At 45.1% G+C, this 17,339-nt stretch overlaps 1 protein-coding gene across 4 annotated transcripts in view; it reads left to right on the top strand.

The window, feature by feature from the left end:
- Window positions 1-17,339, top strand: part of LOC126100531 (copper-transporting ATPase 1) — a 589,098-nt gene that overhangs the window by 181,910 nt on the left and 389,849 nt on the right. The window lies entirely within an intron of this gene.

The raw sequence follows: 17,339 nt of genomic DNA, 5'->3' as shown, positions 1-17,339 counted from the left end.
GGTCGGGCGGTTCCAGACCTAAGCGCCTAGAACCGCTCGGCCACAACGGCCGGTTGCAACTCAGTGTCCCCGCCATATGGCGTGTAGTAATCTATCATTTTCACAATATTGTTGGTTTATGTTCTGTTGCTAAAGACAGCTTTTTTTTCCCCAAGATGCTTGTTAATAGCTGTTCTTAAATTCTCTTGACTTCTGAGTGTTTCATTGTTTGTCTTTTTGTGTTTAACTAATCTTAATAGTAGCAACTGATACCATTACATGTCACTGCATCTACAATTATATTATCCCCACTGACGCACTGTTGTCATTTCAGAATATTTAATTCATTTGGGTTAACTAGTATCTTCGTTTTCGTGAGAGTATAGTCTTCACCTGTCGAAGTAGAAAAAAACGTAAGACTGTAGTGCCTTATGGTGTCATTAGAGAGGTGTGCTAGCGGTCTATTCCACACAATCGCTTAAACCCCTATAAGCAGTTATGTGACAAATCATTAAAATATGCGAATTATGAGGACATGTCATATTAGGCACTGGAGCCTTTTCCAAACCTCCGCCTTTCTTCTCCTTTGACGTTCTCGGCTGAGAGGTGTCTTCGGTAGACGATGCGAGAGCTGGAGTTACCGTTTTCTATTGCCCTTTTCTTAAGTAATTCACGGCAAAGATCCTCACTTCCGCGGTCTAATTTTATGAGGGTGTTAACATCCACAAAGCAGGTCTCCTTTTGACCGAGGAGAACGTCGTTCTTGTTTTATCGCTAACTTCAGTTCTCCCCAAACCACAGAAGTCATATTATTGGCTAATAATAAGTCTGACTCCCTCCCTCCCTCCCTCCCTCCCTCCCTCCCTCCCTCCCTCCATTACTATGGACTTAGATGAGAGTAACATCACTCAAGACTATTTAGTTCTATCAAGAGCATTACTATCAGTTGGATATTATTCAATTCCAAAGGCGAATCTACTGCATGGAAAGTTATGTATGTTTTAGTTTTTTTGTAGACGCTTGTTCTACTGGCCAGCTCAACTACCCAGAGAAAACTATCAAACGATCCCTTGTTTCAGTAGAATTGTCCCGTAAATTTCTTCTATCGTCAGTTCGATTCACCTCCTCATTAGTTATTCCATCTACCTGTGTACTATTCAGCGTTATGCTGCGGCACCACATTTCAAAAGCCTCTATTCTCATCTTGTCTGAGCGGTTTATCGTCCGTTGTGCCACTCTGCATTGTATATCGTCTGTACTTCTGACATCAGTTGTTTCGCTGCTCAAATAACAAAACTCATCTACTACTTTAAATGTCTCGTTTCCTAATCTAATTCCCTCAGCATCCCTTGATAAAATTCTACTGCATTCCATCGTCCTAGTTTTGCTTTCGTTGATGTTCGTCTTATGTCCTCCTTTGAAGGCACTGTTTATTCCGTTCAATTGCTCTTCCAAGTCGTTTGGTGTCTCCGGAAGAATTACAGTGTCATCGGCCAACCTCAAAGCTTTTCTTTCTTCTCCTTGCACCTTAGTTAGTACTCCAAATTTTTATTTGGTGTCCTTTACTGCTTGCCTAATATACAGATTGAATAACATCGGGTAAAAGCTACAACTTGTCTAATTCTATTCTCAGCCACTGCATCCCTTTTATTCCCCTCTGGTTTCTGAACAAGCCGTAAGTAGCCTTTTGGTCCCTGCGTTTAACCCGTGCTATCTTCAGAATTTCAAAAAGTATGTTCCAGTGACCATTGTCAAAGGCTATTTTAAGTGTACAAACGCTAAAAACATAGGCTTGCCTTTACTTAAACTTCTCGCCTGAGATACGTCGTATTGTCAGTATTACCTCGCGTGGTGCTGCATTTCTCCGGAACAACTGATCTTCCCTCAAGTCGGCTTCTACCAGTTTTTCCTTTCTTCTGCAAATAATTGGTGTCACTATTTTTCAGCCATGACTTACCAAGCTGTTAGTTGGGTAATGCACCTGTCAGAACCCGCTTTCTGTGGCATGCGAATTATTACATTCTTCCTGAAGAGTGCAGCATTTCACCTGCCTCACATGCCTGCATGTTTTTTTTAATGTGGCTGACTATCAGTAGTTCTGATGCAATGTCGTATACACTAGGAGTCTTGTTTCGACTTAGATATTTCAGTGCCTTGTCAAATTCTTCTCGCAGTATCGTATGTCCCATATCGTATTCATTACTTTCTCTTCTTTTTCTATAATATTGTATTTGAGTTCGTTTCCATTGTTGAGCTCCTCTATACATCCCTTCCACCTTTCAGCCTCCCCTTTTTAATTAGTTCTGGCTTTCCATCTGATGTCATCATATTCCTAATGTTGATTCCCTTTTCTACAAAGGGCTTTTTATTTTTCGTGTAGATGGTATTTATCTTTCCCGTAGTTATATGGATGCTCATGTAGACTTGCATTTGTCCTCTACCCGTTCCTGCATTTTGCATTTACTACCAGTCACAGTTTTTAGACGTTTGTGTTCCCAGTTACCTGCTTCATTTTCTGCATTATGATTTCCCCCTTTCATCAATTGCATTCACTATTCCTGTGTTATCCAAGTATTCCTACAAGGCGTTGTTCTTTTCGGTCATTTGATCATTTGCTGTTTTAAATGCACGGTTTTTTTCCTCAACAATCCTTTGAAGTTCGTCGATATCGTTTCATTTACTCTGTAGAAATAACTATCAAATTATGGTTGTAAAATACCGTAGTAGAATATATTTTGCTATAAGCAATTGCTGAAACTTAAAGAGAAGAACGGCTTGTGTTCATCAGTTCATCACATTTACAGTTGCCAAACATAGAACTGAACTAAACTGTATGTACCTACACAGTTTAATATTCATTAATTTTCTCGTTATTTGCAGACATTTACATTGACATAGCCGGCCGTGCATTCACGCATCTACTTTTTCGTTATATCGTGGGCTGGCGCTCGGCTGCTACAGGCTACCCTGTCGTTACATCTGATATGTCTTTTCTAAATCCACAAATGATACAAATCTAGATTTTTCTTTCTTAAACCTATCTTCTAAGATATGACGTGTACTCCTAAATTACTCGGGAGCCCAAACTGATCTTTCCAAAGATCGGCTTCTACCAGTTTCTCTATTGCTTCGTAAATAATTCGTGTCAGTAAGAAGCAAAATATTATGCAAGCATGACTTGTTAAACGTATAGTTCGATAATATTCGCACGTATCAGTATGTGCCTTCTTCGGAACTAGAATTACTACGTCATTCTTAAAGTCCGAGGGTATTTCGCCAGCGCCATTTATCTTATACATCATGAAACACTGTTGTAATGTGTAGCTCTCCCAAGGGGCTAAGCAAATCTGAAGGAATGTTGTCTACTCCAAGGGGAGTCTCACAGCAACATGCCTCTGAATGGCTTCGATGTCGTCCTATAATCCGACCTGTCCCAAACACTCGAACAATACTCAAGAATGGATCTCACTAGTGTTCCGTATGTGGTCTCCTTCACAGATGAACCACACTTTCGTAAAATCCGCCCAATAAACCGAAGTCAACAATTCGTCTTATCCGCTACCGCCCTTAAGTGCTCGTTCGTCCCACTTCATATCGCTTTACAGTGCTACACTTACAGGGTGTTTCAAAAATGACCGGTATATTTGAAACGGCAATAAAAACTAAATGAGCAGCGATAGAAATACACCGTTTGTTGCAATATGCTTGGGACAACAGTACATTTTCAGGCAGACAAACTTTCGAAATTACAGTAGTTACAATTTTCAACAACAGATGGCGCTGCGGTCTGGGAAACTCTATAGTACGATATTTTCCACATATATGCCATATTATGCGTAGCAATAATATGGCGCAGTCTCTGAATGAAATTACCCGAAACCTTTGACAACGTGTCTGGCGGAATGGCTTCACATGCAGATGAGATGAACTGCTTCAGCTGTTCAATTGTTTCTGGATTCTGGCGGTACACCTGGTCTTTCAAGTGTCCCCACAGAAAGAAGTCACAGGGGTTCATGTCTGGCGAATAGGGAGGCCAATCCACGCCGCCTCCTGTATGTTTCGGATAGCCCAAAGCAATCACACGATCATCGAAATATTCATTCAGGAAATTAAAGACGTCGGCCGTGCGATGTGGCCGGGCACCATCTTGCATAAACCACGAGGTGTTCGCAGTGTCGTCTAAGGCAGTTTGTACCGCCACAAATTCACGAAGAATGTCCAGATAGCGTGATGCAGTAATCGTTTCGGATCTGAAAAATGGACCAATGATTCCTTTGGAAGAAATGGCGGCCCAGACCAGTACTTTTTGAGGATGCAGGACGATGGGACTGCAACATGGGGCTTTTCGGTTCCCCATATGCGCCAGTTCTGTTTACTGACGAAGCCGTCCAGGTAAAAATAAGCTTCGTCAGTAAACCAAATGCTGCCCACATGCGTATCGCCGTCATCAATCCTGTGCACTATATCGTTAGCGAATGTCTCTCGTGCAGCAATGGTAGCGGCGCTGAGGAGTTGCCGCGTTTGAATTTTGTATGGATAGAGGTGTAAACTCTGGCGCATGAGACGATACGTGGACGTTGGCGTCATTTGGACCGCAGCTGCAACACGGCGAACGGAAACCCGAGGCCGCTGTTGGATCACCTGCTGCACTAGCTGCGCGTTGCCCTTTGTGGTTGCCGTACGCGGTCGCCCTACCTTTCCAGCACGTTCATCCGTCACGTTCCCAGTCCGTTGAAATTTTTCAAACAGATCCTTTATTGTATCGCTTTTCGGTCCTTTGGTTACATTAAACCTCCGTTGAAAACTTCGTCTTGTTGCAACAACACTGTGTTCTAGGCGGTGGAATTCCAACACCAGAAAAATCCTCTGTTCTAAGGAATAAACCATGTTGTCTACAGCACACTTGCACGTTGTGAACAGCACACGCTTACAGCAGAAAGACGACGTACAGAATGGCGCACCCACAGACTGCGTTGTCTTCTATATCTTTCACATCACTTGCAGCGCCATCTGTTGTTGAAAATTGTAACTACTGTAATTTCGAAAGTTTGTCCGCCTGAAAATGTACTGTTGTCCCAAGCATATTGCAACAAACGGTGTATTTCTATCGCTGCTCGTTTACTTTTTATTGTCGTTTCAAATATACCGGTAATTTTTGAAACACCCTGTAGATACTTATTCGAAGTGACTGTCTCAAGCAGGACACTACTGATGCCATATTCGAAAGTTGAGGTTCTTTTTTGTCCTTCTTAGCTGCATTAAAATACATTCTCTACATCTGGATCAACGTGACATTAATCACACTAACTAGAAATTTTGTTTGTGACCTTGTATCCTCATACAGTCATTCAACATCGACACCTCACCTCCCGTACACTACAGCATCATCATCAAAAAGCCGCATATAACTGCTCATCCCGTTCGTCACATCGTTTATGTGTATAGAGAGCAACAGTGGTCCCGTTACACATTTCTGGGACACCCGTGACGATACCGTTGTCTCTGATGAACGCTTGACATCTTATTAGTCACGAATCTGTGAGGCTGATACGTATGCTCGGGTCTTTCCTAACGGTCCATATTGCCACAGACTGGATTTCAGTACTCACTAATGCGGCAAACAAAATCCTTGAGTGAGGCGGGAGAGGAACGTCTACGCTACAGAATGTTTAAAAATCCAAAGCCTAAACGGACAGATATAACGACGGAGACAACAGCAGATGCATTTAGTTAAGCAACAAGGTGTCGGAAATGTTATGTTGAGTGGTTATCGAGTATCAGAAGGTCACAGTGTGTGATTGATAGTATAACAATGTTAAATGTGTTTCAGTCCTGTATTGTTCTGGTCAGTGGTATAATAAACGTTTAAAACGAGCACAGTTAACTCGGACAGACAGCTGGTATCAACGCATCAGGGCGTCCCACTTACGGTCTAAAATACAAGGGTTGGACAAAAATATGGAAAACAGCGCAGGAGGTGCTTGCTTGGACATAAATTCAGATGCTAGACAAGGCTGCAGGTTGCGCTGTTGTATTTGACATCCGCTAAATCACAACGCGGACGGAAGTGTGTGTGTTGAGTGAGCGTGACAGGAGATAATTAAAGAGGAATGTGAGGAAAAATAAGACGACGAGAGGTGCAAAAGTCACTGCAGAACTCAATGTAACACTCGCCAATCCTCTAAACACCAAATCAGTACGAAGGGAGCTCCATAATCGGGGAATCGCAGGTCATGCTGCAATTCCGAAATCGTTCATCAATATTGCAAATACTCTTAACAGAGAAACGTGGTGTTGAAGCCATAAAACCTGGGCTATGGAGCAATGGAACGACGACATTTTGTGGAATGAGTCTTGTTTTACATTGTCTCCGACTCCTGGCCAAGTTTGTGTCCAAGAGTGAAACATGGCGGGGTTTCGGTGGCGATGTGGGTAGCCGTATCGTGGTGTTGCACGGGCTCCACGGGTACTCTACAAGATAGCATTACTGCCAAGAATTATGTGACTATTTTGGGTAATCAGGCCCACCCCGTGGTACAATGTTTGTTCCCAGTGCTCCAGTTCACACATCTTTACATTATCCAGGACTGGTTTTGTGACCACGAGGATGAAGTGTCGCATCTTTACTGGCCACTACATTCACCAAATCTCAATATTATTGAGGGTTTGTCCTCTACTTTGGAGGGGAGGGCGCGTAATTGCTATCCACGTCATTCTCCGTTACCTGAACTTGCCACTGTTTTTCAGAAAGAGTGGTATAAGATTTCCTTGAAAACCATACAGGACCTGTATTTATCCACTCGGAGATGACTGGAAGTTGTCTTGAATGCCAGCGGTTTTCCTCCACCGTATTAGGTTTTGTATTTCTCGTTTTTCGTGTTTCACTTTTTTTCCATGCATTGTATGTGGCGTGTTCTATAATTATGAATTCTTGCAATTCATTCCTCCTCTGGGCTCACACAAGCAGAAAGCGCTTCAGGTTTGTCACGTAGCATACGGCCGGGAGAGCGGTGTGCTGACCACACGCCCCTCCACATTCGCATCCAGTGGCGCCTGTGCGCTGAGGGTGACACGGCGGCCGGTCGGTACTGTTAGTCCTTCCAAGGCCTGTTCGGATGGAGTTTTGTTTACTTCAGTTTGTCACGCAGCCCCAGAAAATGAAGCACGAGGATCTTGCTGGCCTTTGTACGATGGGGGGTCGAAAAGTTTCCAGCCCGAGATAGTTAGCGTATTGTTTTGCACACACTGCACCATCTACATTTATAGTGACCCTTTCTCGGTATGTACGTCAAATTTGGCGGCTCGAGATTCGTTAGTTTCACCGCTAGCGTGCGTTTTACACCGTAATGTAAGCAAAATGGCGAATATCGGGAGAATCATCAGCCGTGCTGTGATTCAGCATCTTCATTTGAAGGGAATGGCGCCCAAGGAAATTGCAGAGGACATGCGGAACACACTTACAGTGCTCCGTCTTATGCAACAGTGAAAAACTGGGTGTCCGACTTCAAACGTGGGAGAAAGTGTGTGGAAGATGCCCCAAGGAGCCGAAGACCTATCAGCGTTGCCACTGATGAAACAGCGACTGCAATTCAGTATACGATTTTCCAGGATCGTCGAACAACGTTGCAGCACATTGAAACCACATTTGGAATCTCCCATGGGCGTGCTCATAACATTGTTGTGGATATTTTGGGAATGTGGAAAGTTTCATCTCGGTGGGTCCCGAAAGACTTGAATGCAGATCAGAGGCGGGAGCGTATGCAGTGTTACGAAGAAATCGTCCGTCAATTTGAAGGGGATGAAGACGGCTTTCTTGCAAGGTATGTGACAATGGAGGAAATGTGGGTTCACCAGTTTTATCCTGAGACAAAACGACAGTGATAACAATGGAAACATCCTTCAACCCCTACATCAAAAAAAAAATTCCGGGTGCAAAATTTAGCCGGTAAGGTGATGGCATCGGTCTTCTGGGATGCAAAAGGGGTAATTATGTGAATTGCTTCCAAAAGGGCGTAACTGTCAATGCATCATACCGTTGCACTCTTCTGCGCCGTTTGAGAGAAGAGATAAATTGGCTCGCGGATTTCATTTGCATCAGGACAACACACCGGCGCGGGGTGGCCGAGCGGTTCTAGGCGCTACTGTCTGGAACCGCGCGACCGCTACGGTCGCAGGTTCGAATCCTGCCTCGGGCATGGATGTGTGTGATGTCCTTAGGTTAGTTAGGTTTAAGTAGTTCTAAGTTCTAGGGGACTGATGACCTCAGATGTTAAGTCCCATAGTGCTCAGAGCCATTTTTGAACATACTGGCGCACAAATCCCTCGCAACACTGGAAACTCTGCATGACTGCAGGTTGTTACGTCATCCGCCATATTCTCCAGATTTGACCATACCAGACTTTTTTCTTCTCCGAAACCTAAAAAAGACCTCAAATGACGATGATATGACAATGATGATGCAGTGATTAATGATTTGAACACTTGGTTGGACTCGAAGTCCTTTTATTTGAATGGTTTGCAGAAATTATCTGAGCGTGCGCGCAAGTGTATTAGCGTACACGGGTGTTATATTGAAAAATAAATTGCTGTTATGAAATTTCTGTCATTTTTTATTTCCTTATTTGTTACGCGAGAAACGTTTCGACCCCCCCCCCCCCCCTGTCATACAATATCCCCGGCCGATCCAGCGATTGTCGAAAATTCTCGTTAATACTAAAAGTACAGGTTCTGCAAAGTGTGCCGGGGCTCACAGCCACACTAGTACTATAATACACACCTTAAAGCAGGTTTGTCCTAACGATATTTGAAGAATACTCTTTTAGTTCATCTCTTTCGCCACGGTCTTATTTATTCGTGCTTAGTGCTCACTCAATATGAGTTTCCAACACCTGATGCTTAACGAAATAAATTTGTCGGTTGCTCCGTCGTAATATGTCTGTTTTGGCATTGTATTTTTGAACAACTTGTAAAGGGAGGAATCATCATTATTGATGGACATAACAGGAAAATAGTAAACATGGCCTCTAAAATGCATACCTTCAATAGAAGATATGTGTTTTATAGTAGCGAAGACGGACAAGTGCTCGAAGGCTATAAGGTAGGCAGTTTAGAGCTCATGTTTACTATACATTTTTTGTTTCGTTCCGTACTACCACCTCTCAGACAGCAAAGAAGTTATGATAGAAGAGATTTGTTTCGCAGTACCAAAGATGATATGCTCTTTGATGTGTTGGCAGAAGTGCCAACACCTTGTATCTACAGGAGGCCGAAATGCACGCTAAGCTCACGCAGGATGGCGTGAGGTCTGGAACAGGTCAATGTAATTTAATGTAGCAAATAAAGTACGTAGTTGATATAATACTTAACATTAATCCACAATTGGAATACATTGGTCTGAAGGTTCATGCTTCATTAGATACATAGCAAAGGATAAATGGCGCCTTGCTAGGTAGTAGCAACAGACGTAGCTGAAGGCTATGCTAACTATCGTCTCGGCAAATGAGAGCGTAGTTGTCAGTGATCCATCTCTGGCTAAGTCGGCTGTACAACTGGGGCGAGTGCTAGGACGTGTCTCTAGACCTGCCGTGTGGCGGCGCTCGTTCTGCAATTACTGACAGTGGCGACACGCGGGTCCGACGTATACTACCGGACCGAGGCCGATTTAAAAGCTACCACCTAGCAAGTGTGGTGTCTGGCGGTGACACCACACTCTTAGCTCTCTTTCTATGCATCTTGGCGCTCATGTTTACTAGACTATTTTGCTTCGAATGGTCGTTCCTGTCACCTCCTGGGACACCCTGTACGGAGGTGGAGGTACGCTGAAGAACAGGCAAGGCTGTTCCCTGCGCGCCATCCTGTTCTGTGGCTCCTGGCCGGTTGCTCTTTGTCTGCCGGCGGCGGCTGCACGCCTCGCTGCTTGTGGTGGCCACTCTTTGTGCAGAGCGCATCTCCGCCCGCCGGGGCATCGCCTCGTCGCCGCCTGTCCAGCCACAGCCATTCCGCCAGGTGTCCTTTTCCACTCTTGGCGTCAATTTTTTAGTTACCTTGTTTGCGACAGTTGTTTCCAGAAATACACTACTGGCCATTAAAGTTGCTACACCAAGAAGAAATGCAGATGATAAACAGGTATTCATTGGACAAATATATTATACTAGAATTGACATGTGATTACATTTTCACGCAATTTGGGTGCATAGATCCTGAGAAATCAGTACCCAGAACAACCACCTCTGGCCGTAATAACGGCCTCGATACGCCTGGGCATTCACTCAAACAGAGCTTGGCTGGCGTGCTGCCCATGCAGCTTCAACACGATACCACAGTTCATCAAGAGCAGTGACTGGTGTATTGTGACGAGACAGTTGCTGGTCCACCATTGACCAGACGTTTCCAACTGCTGAGAGATCTGGAGAATGTGCTGGCCAGGGCAGCAGTCGAACATTTTCTGTATCGAGAAAGGCCCGTACAGGACCTGCAACATGCGGTCATGCATTATCCTACTGAAATGTAGGGTTTCGCAGGGATCGAATGATGGGTAGAGCCACGGGTCGTAACACATCTGAAATGTAACGTCCACTGTTCAATGTGGCGTCAATGCGAAGAAGAGGTGACCGAGACGTGTAACCAATGGCACCCCATACCATCACGCCGGGTGATACGACAGTATGGCGGTGACGAATACACGCTTCCAATGTGCGTTCATCGCGATGTCGCCAAACACGGATGCGACCATCATAATGCTGTAAACAAACCCTGGATTGATCCGAAAAAGTGACGCTTTGTCATTCGTGCACCCAGGTTCGTCGTTGAGTACACCATCGCAGGCGCTCCTGTCTGTGATGCAGCGTCAAGGGTAACCGCAGCCATGGTCTCCGAGCAGATGGTTCATGCTGGTGCAAACGTCGTCGAATGGTTCGTCTAGATGGTTGTTGTCTTGCAAACGTCCCCATCTGTTGGCTCAGGCATCACGACGTGGCTGCACGATCCGTTACAACCATGCAAATAAGATGGCTGTCATCTCGACTGCTAGTGATACGAGGCCGTTGGGATCCAGCACGGCATTCCGTATTACCGTCTTGAGCCCACCGATTCCATATTCTGCAAACAGTCATTGGATCTCGACCAACGCGAGCAGCAATGTTACGATACGATGAACCGGAATCGCGATAGGCTACAATCGGACTTTTATCAAAGTCGGAAACGTGATGGTACGTATTTCTCCTCCTCACACGAGGCATCACAAGAACATTTCACCAGGCAACGCCGGTCAACTGCTGTTTGTGTATGAGAAATGGGCTGGAAACTTTCCTCATGTCAGCACGTTGTAGGTGTCGCCACTGGCGGCAACCTTGTGTGAATGCTCTGAAAAGCTAATCATTTGTATATCACAGCATCTTCTTCCTGTCGGTTAAGTTTCGTGTCTCTAGCACGTCATCCTCGTGGTGTAGCAATTTTAATGGCCAGTAGTGTATATCCTGACGTTCATAATCGAGGGTTGGAACTGTAGTAGTGGCAAGTACTTATTTACAACTTGTACAGAATAGACAAATGTTTGAGCTCTACTGTTGTTCAAATTAGTCACCAACATTGTGTATAACCCGTTGCCGGAGATGTGGAAATCGTAGAGGTATCTGTAGCAGCGGCACTTGTGATGATGCGATACTGTGGTCTGTTACCTGACGAATATCTGTAACAGTTCTGAAGCGAATGGCATGAACTGCTTCCTTTAATTTAGGGATGGAGATGAAACCACAATGTTTAGGTTCGGGGTGTGTGGTGGGTTTTGGAGTACTTTGCAGCCCCGTCGATGAAATAAATCAGTAACATCTTGCGCCATATGCGGCCGAGCATTGTAGTGCAAAATGATGGGCGAATCCTGCAGAAGGTTTCACCAGCTCTTGTACCAGGCCACGGAGTACATCCGGCGACACAGGCTTTTCAGTTATGTCCTCTGCCCTTCAGTCTCCGTGCGCTGTACACCGCGCAGCCCTTAGTGCAACGGGTCCGAGGAAACTGTCACTTACTCACCCTTGATATGGGCTCCTGGTCAAGTCGGTCTTCCAGTCCGCCGCTCGTGGTCTCGCGGTAGCGTTCTCGCTTCCCGAGCACGGGGTCCCGGGTTCGATTCCCGGCGGGGTCAGGGATTTTCACCTGCCTCGAGATGACTGGGTGTTGTCCTCATCATTTCATCATCATCCAGGAAAGTGGCGAAATTGGACTGAGCAAGGGTTGGGAAATTGTACGGGCGCTGATAACCACGCAGTTGAGCGCCCCACAAACCAAACATCATCATCATCATCATCATCATCAAGTCGGTCTTCCAGGAAACGGGGCTGCTGACGCTGCTGCCAAGGCTGCAGTCATCGTGCCTCTGATGATCTCTGTGTTGCCGTCTGTCAGGAGGTGGTGTCCCTTTGGCATCGCCATTGGTCCTCCCTCCATAAGCTCTGGCTTATGAAGCCTCTCCCAGCGGCTTGGGCGACCTCTTTTCACCCTCCCGCCGGGCGGAGTCATTTTAACTAGGTTGTGTGTAGGCCACTGCCCTTTGAGCCATCGCCATTTAAGTGGCGCTCCGCCACTAATTTGTGCACATTTCGTCCAACTTTTAATGGTCCGCCATTTCCTGACGGAATGTCCATTTTTTAACCGTTTACGTTCCCGCTTGTGTTTGCCGTCTGATTTATCGGCCGTTTTAACGAACGACGCGCGGGCTGTCGTTCGCGTTTTACTTTTTATCCGTCGTAGCAATGTGGCGAACGCCATTTAATTTTTTGTTCTGGACCTCCGTTTCTCTATGGTATATTTTATAACCCTTTCTCCGCGTCCCTGTTTTTAGCTGTCTTCTCTTAAGTCGATTAGGATTTACAGGGTTATTACAAATGATTGAAGTGATTTGACAGCTCTACAATAACTTTATTATTTGAGATATTTTCACAATGCTTTGCACACACATACAAAAACTCAAAAAGTTTTTTTAGGCATTCACAAATGTTCGATATGTGCCCCTTTAGTGATTCGGCAGACATCAAGCCGATAATCAAGTTCCTCCCACACTCGGCGCGGCATGTCCCCGTCAATGAGTTCGAAAGCATCGTTGATGCGAGCTCGCAGTTCTGGCACGTTTCTTGGTAGAGGTGGTTTAAACACTGAATCTTTCACATAACCCCACAGAAAGAAATCGCATGGGGTTAAGTTGGGAGAGCGTGGAGGCCATGACATGAATTGCTGATCATGATCTCCACCACGACCGATCCATCGGTTTTCCAATCTCCTGTTTTAGAAATGCCGAACATCATGATCGAAGTGCGGTGGAGCACCATCCTGTGGAAAGATGAAGTCGGTGCTGTCGGTCTCCAGTTGTGGCATGAGCCAATTTTCCAGCATGTCCAGATACACGTGTCCTGTAACTTTTTTTTCGCAGAAGGAAAAGGGGCCGTAAACTTTAAACCGTGAGGTTGCACAAAACACGTTAACTTTTGGTGAATTGCGAATTTGCTGCACGAATGCGTGAGGATTCTCTACCGCCCAGATTCGCACATTGTGTCTGTTCACTTCACCATTAAGAAAAAATGTTGCTTCATCACTGAAAACAAGTTTCGCACTGAACGCATCCTCTTCCATGAGCTGTTGCAACCGCGCCGAAAATTCAAAGCGTTTGACTTTGTCATCGGTTGTCAGGGCTTGTAGCAACTGTAAACGGTAAGGCTTCTGCTTTAGCCTTTTCCGTAAGATTTTCCAAACCGTCAGCTGTGGTACGTTTAGCTCCCTGCTTGCTTTATTCGTCGACTTCCGCGGGCTACGCGTGTAACTTGCCCGCACGAGTTCAACCGTTTCTTCGCTCACTGCAGGCAGACCCGTTGATTTCCCCTTACAGAGGCATCCAGAAGCTTTAAACTGCGCATACCATCGCCGAATGGAGTTAGCAGCTGGTGGATCTTTGTTGAACTTCGTCCTGAAGTGTCGTTGCACTGTTATGACTGACTGATGTGAGTGCATTTCAAGCACGACATACGCTTTCTCGGCTCCTGTCGCCATTTTGTGTCACTGCGCTCTCGAGCGCTCTGGCGGCAGAAACCTTCAGTGCGGCTTCAGCCGAACAAAACTTTGAGTTTTTCTACGTATCTGTGGTGTGTCGTGACCATATGTCAATGAATGGAGCTACAGTGAATTTATGAAATCGCTTCAATCATTTGTAATAGCCCTGTACATGTAATCGTTTGTTAACTCCCCTCTGCCTTCGTGTTTTGTGGATTTGACTTGGGCGCGTATGATCCCAGTTGTTTTTGCGCCCTAAAACAAAAAAGTTCACGCCTCTTTCTCTAAGCTGTTAATTTTTGGAGCGCAGCCAATTTAGAGACAGAAGCGGCGACACCTTATGCACGACGCGCCCATCATTTTGTACGACAGTGCTCGGACGCATATGGCGTAAGTTGTGACTGATTTGTTCGGGCGATGGGGCTGCGAAGTGCTGTACCACACAACCGAGACATAATTCCATGTGGCTTTAATTTAATTTGTAAGACGAAAGAAGCACTCCATGGTATTCGATTCGGAACTATTACAGAGATTTGTCGGGTAGTAGACCGCAGCACTCTCACTATCAACATAACTGGCGCTGCTAAGGGCATCCTACGACTTGCACATAACTGACAACCGGTTATACACATCTACATCTACATCCATACCCCGCAAGCCACCTGACGGTGTGTGGCGGAGGGTACCTTCAGTACCTCTATCGGTTCTCCCTTCTATTCCAGTCTCGTATTGTTCGTGGAAAGAAGGATTGTCGGTATGCCTCTGTGTGGGCTCTAATCTCTCTGATTTTATACTCATGGTCTCTTCGTGAGATATACATAGGAGGGAGCAATATACTGCTTCACTCTTCGGTGAAGGTATGTTCTCGAAACTTTGACAAAAGCCCGTGCCGAGCTACTGAGCGTCTCTCCTGCAGAGTCTTCCACTGGAGTTTATCTATCATCTCCGTAACGCTTTCGCGATTACTAAATGATCCTGTAACGAAGCGCGCTGCTCTCCGTTGGATCTTCTCTATGTCTTGTATCAACCCTATCTGGTACGGATCCCACACTGCTGAGCAGTATTCAAGCAGTGGGCGAACAAGCGTACTGTAACCTACTTCCTTTGTTTTCGGATTGCATTTCCTTAGGATTCTTCCAATGAATCTCAGTCTGGCATCTGCTTTACCGACAATCAACTTTATATGATCATTCCATTTTAAATCACTCCTAATGCGTACTCCCAGATAATTTATGGTATTAACTGCTTCCAGTTGCTGACCTGCTATTTTGTAGCTAAATGATAAAGGATCTATCTTTCTGTGTATTCGCAGCACATTACACTTGTCTACATTGAGATTCAATTGCCATTCCCTGCACCATGCGTCAATTCGCTGCAGATCCTCCTCCATTTCAGTACAATTTTCCATTGTGACAACCTCTCGATACACCACAGCATCATCTGCAAAAAGCCTCAGTGAACTTCCGATGTCATCCACCAGCTCATTTATATATATTGTGAATAGCAACGGTCCTATGACACTCCCCTGCGGCACACCTGAAATCAGTCTTACTTCGGAAGACTTCTCTCCATTGAGAATGACATGCTGCGTCCTGTTATCTAGGAACTCCTCAATCCAATCACACAATTGGTCTGATAGTCCATATGCTCTTACTTTGTTCATTAAACGACTGTGGGGAACTGTATCGAACGCCTTGCGAAAGTCAAGAAACACGGCATCTACCTGTGAACCCGTGTCTATGGCCCTGTGAGTCTCGTGGACGAATAGCGCGAGCTGGGTTTCACATGACCGTCTTTTTCGAAACCCATGCTGATTCCTACAGAGTAGATTTCTCGTCTCCAAAAAAGTCATTATACTCGAACACAATACGTGTTCCAAAATTCTACAACTGATCGACGTTAGAGATATAGGTCTATAGTTCTGCACATCTGTTCGACGTCCCTTCTTGAAAACGGGGATGACCTGTGCCCTTTTCCAATCCTTTGGAACGCTACGCTCTTCTAGAGCGTAGTTCAAAGGAAAGAAAGGCTTTGAAACCTGTATCTGCCAGTGAGTGCTGAAAAGTAAGGTCCACCCAAAGCTTTTTTATGTGAAAATTCTTAAAGCCTTTTAAACGAAAGAAACGTTATTAACACGGTACATTGTGTTCTTCCTGTCTACAGATTTCCAGCCCTGTGCCGCTAGGAGGTTCCGAATTGTAGCGTGTAACTGTGTCGGTGCGTGAGAAAGAGCGTGCCGCAATTTATTTTGCAATTCGAAGAGTTTGCCCCATACCAAACCATCCTCTTATCAGCATCACACGAGCGCTGCGACAGCTGCAAGAATCCGACCCCTTGGGTTCACAGCCATCGATCATCCTCCATACTGCCCCGACTTCGCCCCTATCCGATTTTCATCCTTTTCCGAAACTTAAACAACCCCTTCGAAGACTTCACTTTGATAGGATGAAGCGGTACAAGCAGAGGGGCGGTTGTGGCTCCGTTAACGGATTGAAAAATTCTGCACTGACGGTGTCAGCTACTTGATCTCTCGTTGGCAGAAATGTGTTCGTCGTCACGGTGACTATGTTGAGAAGTAAATATGTAGACATGAAGAATATATGAAACGTATTAACAAATTTTGTTTTGTTTTAAAAGCTTCAAAATATAAACACAAAATTCGGAGCCATTACTGTTCAGCACGCCCTCGTATTTTGTGTGAGTTCTACATAAATAGCTGTCACTATTAAGGTTGCAACTCTCGTATTTTTTCGGGTCTTGTTTGCGTTTTAACGATGATATCCAAATTACACGGATAAAATGCAGAGATTTAATTATGTGGTGGATACCCAAGGACCCTGTGTCATTCGGTTTTCAACTACTGCTTCCTACTATAACAACTGAATTCTGCGCCAAGCCGAATAACTGCTTTCACCAGGGTCCAAACCCAGGCTGCTGGGAGACATCTCCTGAAGGCAGGTGCTATGTTAGTTAAATGTTTTCGGGAACTCATACGAAATGATATCCTGAGCGCTGGAGTGTTATACGTCGTCTCTTTGCCCGTAATGTTTTTAATATTTTTCTGCGAGATGAATTCGAGACATTATTTACAGACATTTGCAGTCTTAGAGGTCTTGTCTGACATGAAATTGATGGGACAGTGTCCTCACAGTAGTAAACGTGCCGACATTTGCGTCAAGTAATTAGGGAAACCAGTGAATACATAAACCAGGTGGAGCGGATGAAGACTGGAACCTCCATCCTCCAGAATATGGGGCCAGAGCATTGAAAGCAGCGCTACCTCATTCGTGTTATCCCTAATATACAATCCCGTTTTTTTTTTCGTT

The sequence above is a fragment of the Schistocerca cancellata genome, chromosome 9 (genome assembly GCF_023864275.1).
Source record: "Schistocerca cancellata isolate TAMUIC-IGC-003103 chromosome 9, iqSchCanc2.1, whole genome shotgun sequence".
Taxonomy (NCBI): Eukaryota; Metazoa; Arthropoda; class Insecta; order Orthoptera; family Acrididae; genus Schistocerca; species Schistocerca cancellata.
This window is presented reverse-complemented; position numbering and strand designations above follow the sequence as displayed.